Genomic DNA, 7,665 nt, shown 5'->3' on the forward strand with positions numbered 1-7,665 from the left:
ATTTATGGTAACAGATTAGTTAACTACTGGTCACAGATGACCGTGAACTATATATGATGATCAATTTTCCTTTCTGCCACAGCATTTTATTTTACTCTAGATTTAATGATTCTCTTGCACGTTCTTTTGCCCAGTTCTCCGTATATTTATTACCATTTTATCACCAAATTCTTCCCCAGCTCTGTAAACCTCCCTTTGATAAATTCAAATGTGGCAGATAGTCTCAGAATTTTGGTGTCCTGAACGACTCTTTCCTGGGTCCTTCTGCTCTGCTCTGATGGGAATGGGCTGGTACCCGTGTCTGGTGCCCAGCTGGCCTCCTGGAGACACCCTCCACCCTTCTCTTGCGTGGCAGCCCCAATTTCCTGGGTCCCTTTGATTCTCCCGTTTTGATTGAACACAGTAGCCTCCTGAGGAAGGATGTGTGAGGGCTGAACCGTGGAGATGTTTCATATCTGATAAGGCCTTTATTCTACCCGAGCACAGTCCAGGCAATGAGCGCTATGGCTGAAATGGGGGAGGACTGATAGTGCATTAACTTGGCTGCATCAAGCTGTATCCAGGAAGACTTCATGGAGGAGGCGAAATGAGCTGGAAGGGATGAGCAGACAGAGTGGAGAGCTAGACAGCGCACATCAGGGAGAGACGGAGCTTGTCATGAGGCCGTGGGGTGTGTGCATGTATGTGTGTGTGTGTGCGCGTGCGTGTGCTATGCCCTGGGTCAGGCTGGCTGGGGTGTGAAGGTGAGGTTTGTCCCGGGTGAGGTGGGACGCTCTCACAGAGGCTGGTCCTGACCCAGCTCCTTATCCGAGATTTCCCACGGGGAAAATAACGCGCTCCTTGTTTAACCTGAGCCTGTCACTCCAAAGGCGCCCTGGACACCTGAGGCCCCGGGTGACGATCGATAAACAGGTAAAGAAACAGAACGGAAGGGCAGTGGGTCCTCCATGTGTATGTAGGGCACCCTGTGAGGATTCTTCCCCACCCACCCTGCCCTCCCCAGAGTCGGAATCTCAGCATGGGGAGGGGGCTGATGGCAGCATTTAAGTTTTTAAGTATTTTGGGCACCCCCCTCGAGGTGTGTGGGTGCCGCCATCATCACGGCAGCCAGGAAGGCCGGGCGCCCCCAGCCCCCGAAGGCACTGGCGTGGTGCGCCGAGGCCCCGAGAGGAAACAGCGTCCCTGAGGCGGCCGCTGAGCACCGAGGTGTCTGCACACAGGACGTCCTCAGCCGTGGGTGCAAACTCTGGGGGCGGAAGTGCCGGTTACCCCACGGCTGAAAGGTTTCACTCTTAACTCCGAGTCCTGCAGGTGGTTCTGCCCTTTGCGTCCCCCACAGGCCCACCCCAGTCATTCTGCTCCCTTCCTGGCCCTGCGGGGTCTCGGGGCTGGCCCTGGCAACCAGTCGCGCTCCTGAGGCTACCGGGAGCCTCGTCCCCAGCCGTCTCATTGGCAAAGACATTTGTCACTTCAGACTCCAGGTTTTAGGGGCTGGGTCCCCGGAAGTGGGGACACAACTCTCACCCGTCATAGGTACTTTTTTTTTTAATCTGTAGGTTCACCTGTGACACCTGTCCCAGGCCCCTGTCTAAAGTCCTCTCCAGCTTCACACAAACGTGCCTCCCTTTCCTTGGACATGCAGAGAATTCTCTGTCACAGCAACGGTCACGTGCTCTCAGTCGCAGCAAGGGTCACGTCCTACCTTGTACGGATGTTCGGACTAAAACCCTAGAGGGAAGAGGCCATACCCTACGTACACACGTGTTAGGACTGGACTGTCCGCCTGCACTCAGTAGGTGTTGGTGTGACTTTCGGTGCCTCTCCTGCCTCCTGCAGCAGATGGCAGGCCCCTCGAGGGCAGAGCTAGGGTTAGAGCTGGGGGCGCTCAGAGAGCTCATCCAATCCAGTTCCCTGAGCACAGGATGTGGGGGGACCAGGTCTCTGTAGGGCTGGGGCTCAAGACCCTGAGGGACAAGACCGCACGGCTGTCACGTGTGTACATGTGCGCGTGTGATGGGGCAGGAGGGCAGGGAAGGAGAGGGAAGTGAAGCCTGAGCCCTGGACCTGGTGGGTGAGTACGGCATCCGTCTGTCTGTCCCTTTCCCCATCTGTGGCACAGGGAATTGGGAGCAGGGCCCCAAGAGGCTGCTCTTTAAGAATGGGAGTGTTTGGGGACATGAAATCGATCTTTCAAAGGCCCCAACAATCTCAGCCGCAGGCTGGGGACAAGGTTCTTGAGACAGGCCAGTGAGCCAGGACAAGTAAAACAGGGGAACTGAGACAGACGGCTGAGCACTCTGGCCGAGCGACCTACAGCCAGAGACAGGAGGCCACCTCCCTGGAGACGACATCTAGGCCTCAGCTGATCGCAGCTCCAGGAGCAGAAAAGCAGCAGGACTAGGCAGTGACACCAGGACCAACCGCAGTGACTAAGGACCCCGGCCCGACACGGACCCCTCAGTGGGCGCCACGGCCCTGAAAGAGCGCACCTGGGAAACGGTGACTGTTCTGCTGAGACCCTCCCCTGAGGTCCCTCCTAGGACCCCCGCCTGCCAGAGAGAGAAACTCAAAGGACCCGGCATGCTCTCCCTCCAGGGAGCCGCCCCAGCTATTTTCTCCCCCCGCCTCCTCCCCTTCTTCTCCCCCCACCGGCAGGCGGCTCCTGAACTCTGAGGGGCCCAGGAGACTTGCACACAGGGGAGCAATGGGCCCTGTCAGAAGCCTGACCGTGTCCCCACGGCCTCCTTTCCTCTGACTTCCCCGTGGGCGAAGGCAGCCCCGCCTCAGCTCCCCTGCTGCTGCTTCTGTCCTGTGTCACTGTCCCCAGCTTGAATAACGTCTCCTCATAGTCACCTGGCCTTGTGTTGTGCGATCTTCCCTGCACGAAGTCAAGAACCCACTTACTACCGGCCGGCTCTAGGCGGACCCGCTCAGGGCCAGGCCCCCTTCAAGGGTACAAACTTCAAGACTTTTCACAGTCTTCACTTGCCTTCAAATTGTACGAACGTGTACCTTCGCCAACGAAGTCCGAAGACGCGCACTTCCCAGTGCCCCGCCCTTACCCACCTTGGGCATTGTATTAGCCACCTGCGCCAGTCCCAGAGCGGGCAAGTGACTTCTCCTTGTGGTTAATTTCTGTGTGTGTGTTTAAATTTATTTATTTTTAGAGAGAGGGCAAGGGAGAGAGAAAAAGAGGGAGAGAAAATCCACGTGAGAGAGAAACAGCAATCTGATGCCTCTTGCACACCCCCAAACTGGGACTCTGCCTATAACCCAGGCCTGTGCCCCAACCGGGGACCACACCGGTGCTGTTCTGGTTTGCAGGAGGACACCGAACCCACTGAGCCACACCGGCCAGGGCAGTTAAATTAATCTTTTTTTTTTTTTAAAGGTAACTTATTCTAGCATTCCATAGAAGCTTCTCCGACTGTAAGCCTTACCGCGATGACCAGCCGCTTTCCTGCCTACGTGTTTACCTCCATTTTCACTCACCCTTAAACTTAAAATCACAAAATTAATATACGAGTCCCCCGCTATATCGCACGTGGCACTGATCGCGGCCTCACTGTATCACGGGATTTTGTAAAATATTATATTTAATTATTTACTGCGGATGTTTCGCTCTACCGTGGGATTTTGCGGTCCTGTGTACATGTGTTGTTAAAGTTACGCATGTTTGAGAGTGTAGAATAAGTGTAAGGTTCCTACTCTGCGGGGGGCGGGGGGTCTGGCACGTAATACCCGCGGTAAGTGAGAGAATACTGTAGTATATAAAATTCTTTCTAACATTAAAAATGAGTTAAACAGCAAAACACAGATCATCCTGAGCTGAAGTCAACAGTATTGCTACCAGCTATGAGCACTCCATCATCTCTGCCCTGTTTCTTCATCTTCTCAGAGTTAGCACATCACCTACCTGTCTGTGGGCGGACAGATAAACGGAGGCACTTGGGGTTAACCTCTGGGACCAGAATACGTCATATTCAAAACGCCAGGACACAGAACTTGAGGGTTACATGCTTCCAGGAGGATTCCACCTGAGTCACAGGTGAGCAAGCCTCACCTTTCCGACTGCACCTGAGGCCCATCCTCCCAGCCCGCATCTCCTGAGACTCAGTCATTCTCCTACCTGATCTTCCCGTGACTGCTTTCAGCTTCTCTCGCCAAGGGCAATTGGCATGGCACATTCCAGTCGAGTGGGAACGACCTTCCCGCCCTCCCTGTCTGCTTCTCTGTTCCGTCTATGTTCTTCTCGGTCAGCCAAGAGGCTGAACACAGTGACCACGCTCCCAAATAGGGCTGTCAGTGGAATAAAAATCTGACCCGACTGAAAGTGAGTCAGCATTCAAGTTCCCCGAAAATTGCCCCAGAAATTCCCATTTATAAATAGAGAAATAAACAATGGACTTGGTTTCTTTTTCAATCCACTTCCCCATCTGTAAAAAAAAAAAAAAAAAGTTTACCACACAACTTAGCCCAATGCATATGTATCGTTCTGATTAAAACAGCTACAAAGAAAGCTGAAAAGCCAACACTTCCTGTTGCTCTTCACGCTTCTAGTAAGTTCTGATAACCTTCAGCGTTACATTTCACCATCACGTGAAGGACATTTAAGGGTTTTCTGATTTTACTCCATCGGACGTACGATCAGTTCTGCAGAAGCTCCTTGACTCTTTTATCGCCATGAAACCCATAGCAACAAAAGCACAAACATGAACTAGGAAGAATTCATCACCTCAAGAAACTGTGGTTGAACCCACAAGTGATGTAGGAGGGTACCTGTCTCCACACAGCCCTGCCGTCACAGCGTGTTACCATGTTTCCCCCCAATCTAGTAGGTAAAAAGTGGTATCTTACTGTAGTTTTAACCTATATTTATCTTATTAATAGTGGGGTTAAGTAATTTTTCATATCTTTATAAACCATTTCTAATTCCTTTGTAGTGAATCATATTTTCTTAGCCTTTGCCCAGTTTTCTATTTTGGTCTCTCTCTCTCTTTTTCTTTTTCATTCTTTTACAGTTATCCCGATTTCCCCCTTTGCACTCCTCTGCCCAGCCCTGCCCCCTCTGCTCCCACACACAATCCATACACTGTTGTCCGTGACTGTGGGTCATTCATACAATTTATTTTTATTTTTTTAGTTTTGATATTTTAAAAATTGTTTAAACATCTTTTTAAAGTATTCATTGCTTGTGTTGTTACAGTAGTCCCGGTTTCTTTTCCCTTTGCTCCCCTCTGCCCAGTACCCCCCTCCCCTCCAGCAATCCCACCTTAGTTCATGTCCATGGGTTGTGCATATAAATTCTTTGGCTTCACCCTTTCCTGTATTATTCTTATCTTCCCCCCATCTATTTTGTACCAACCAATGATGCTTGTTAATCCCTGCACCATTTCCCCATTTCTCCCCCTCCCCCTCCCAGCTGATAACCCTCCAAATGATTCGCATACCTATGATTCTCTTCCTGTTCTGGTTTGCTTAGTTGGATTTTGTTTTTATTTTGTAAATTCAGTTGTTGATAGTTGTGCATTTGTTGTCATTTTAATGTTCATAGTTTTGATCTTCTTTTTCTTAAGTAAGTCCCTTTAACATTTCATATAATAATGGCTTGGTGATGATGAACTCCTCTAGCTTTACCCCGTCTGGGAAGCATTTTATCTGCCCTTCCATTCTAAATCATAGCTTTGCTGGGTAGAGGAATCTTGGTTGTAGACCCTTGTTTTTCATCACTTTGAATATTTCTTACCAGTCCCTTCTTGCCTACAAAGTTTAAGAAGTCAGCTGATAGTCTTATAGGCACCCCTTTGTAGATAACTCTCTTGCTTTTCTCTTGCTGCTTTTAAGACTCTCTTTATCTTTAACCTTGGCATTTTAATTATGATGTGTCTTTGTGTGGTCCTCTTAGGGTCTAGCTTGTTTCGGACTCTCTGTGCTTCCTGGACTTGTATGTCTATTTCCTTTGCCAAATTTGGGAAGTTTTCCTCCATTATTTTTCCACATAAGCTTCCAATTTCTTGTTCTTCCTCTTCTCTTTCTGGCACCCCCTATGATTCGGATGTTGGCACGTTTAAAGTTGTTGCAGAGGTTCCCAAGCCTCTCCTCATTTTTTCAATTTTTATTTCCTTATTGTGTACTGGTTGACTGTTTTTTCCTCCTTATGTTCCAAATCATTGATTTGAACCCCGGTTTCCTTCCTTTCACCATTGGTTTTGTGTGGATTTTCCTTCATTTAATTTAGCATAGTCTTCACTTCTTCCCTTATGTGTTTGCCATACTTAAGCATATCTGTCAAGCCTGCGAGCATCTTTATCACCAGTGTTTTGAACTCTATGTCTGTTAGGTTGTCTATCTCTCGTTGCTTAGTTCTCTCACTGGAACCTTGATCCATTCCCTCTTTTGGGCCATACTTCTCTGCCTCATCTTGACAGATTCCTCTATTTGTTTGCCTATGTGTCTTAGGTAGAGCTGTCACACCTGTTACTTTATAAGGGGCAGACCTTAGGTATTTGTCAGTACAGGTTGACCCATTTCACCACGTTGTGGCACTGTGTGTGGGGGAGGGGTCTGAGAGGGAACAATGCTGCTTGCTCAGCACTTGGCCCTTTTCCAGACACTTCTACTTTCGTATGGGACTGGCACCCCCCCTAGCTGTTGCCTTGGTTGTCGTTCCCATAGTGAGTGGGTTTGCAGATGTTCTAGGATCTTGGGGGCACTTTAAATAAGTAGACTCTGCTGAGAGACTGGCAGTTTCTTCCTCCACCCCAATCCCCACTGATCTGCACAGTCAGAAGCAATGAGGCTTTATTTTCCCCGGCGCTGCAACCGTAGCTGCGCAGTGTGGTCTGGTCTGGTGCTGGGAGTGCTCCCCAGGTGTCTCTCCCTACTTTGTAAAATGTATGACTGCATTTTCCACTGGCCTGCTGCTGCCACCACTGCTGCCACCACCACATCCTCTCCGCCCCTCCTACCTGTCTGGATGAGTATTTCTTCTTTGTATGTTTGTTTGCTGGACTTCCATGCAACTCGATCTTCTGGAACTTCTGGTTGTCTCTAGTTTTGAGATAGTTGTATTCCTTCTTAGTTGTGGAGGGAGATGCAGCATATCTGTCTAGGCCTCCATCTTGGCCAGAAGTCTTAGTCTCTTTCTCATTGAATTGGAAGAGCTTTTTCTATACCACAGATATTTGTCTTTGATGTAAATTGACAACGTTTTCCCCATTTTGCCATTTGTCTGTTGCCTTGACTAAGAAGTCGATTTGGCCCAAGATAAAGATTATGTACGTGTCTGGGTACACAAAGGAGGCTATGGAGACAGGAAGGTCACTTGGAAAGAGAGAAACCTGCCGGCTTCGTAGGCACTGCTAGGTCGGTGGACCACACCTGCAAGTCACCAGACGTGGAAAGGGGAATTGAAATCGCTCTGCATCCTCTGTGAAGTCCCTCCGTGGTGGGCGGGGAACACTGGCAGACACCGCTCCTTCTGGGAGGCGTTTCTCTTCCCTAAAACGGATATAGGCGCGCATTCTGCCTAAGGCTCCAGGACGGGTCCTGCCTGCCCTCTAACGGCGGACGCTCTCAGAGCGCGTGCAAAGCCCCTTTGGGACCGTCCGTGGAAGGGCGCCCTGGCGTTATTCTAGACCCAGTACTTCCATTTTTGGAAATGTA

The sequence above is a fragment of the Furipterus horrens genome, unplaced genomic scaffold (assembly GCF_987537825.1).
Source record: "Furipterus horrens unplaced genomic scaffold, mFurHor1.1.pri manual_scaffold_9, whole genome shotgun sequence".
In the NCBI taxonomy this organism is placed as follows: domain Eukaryota; kingdom Metazoa; phylum Chordata; class Mammalia; order Chiroptera; family Furipteridae; genus Furipterus; species Furipterus horrens.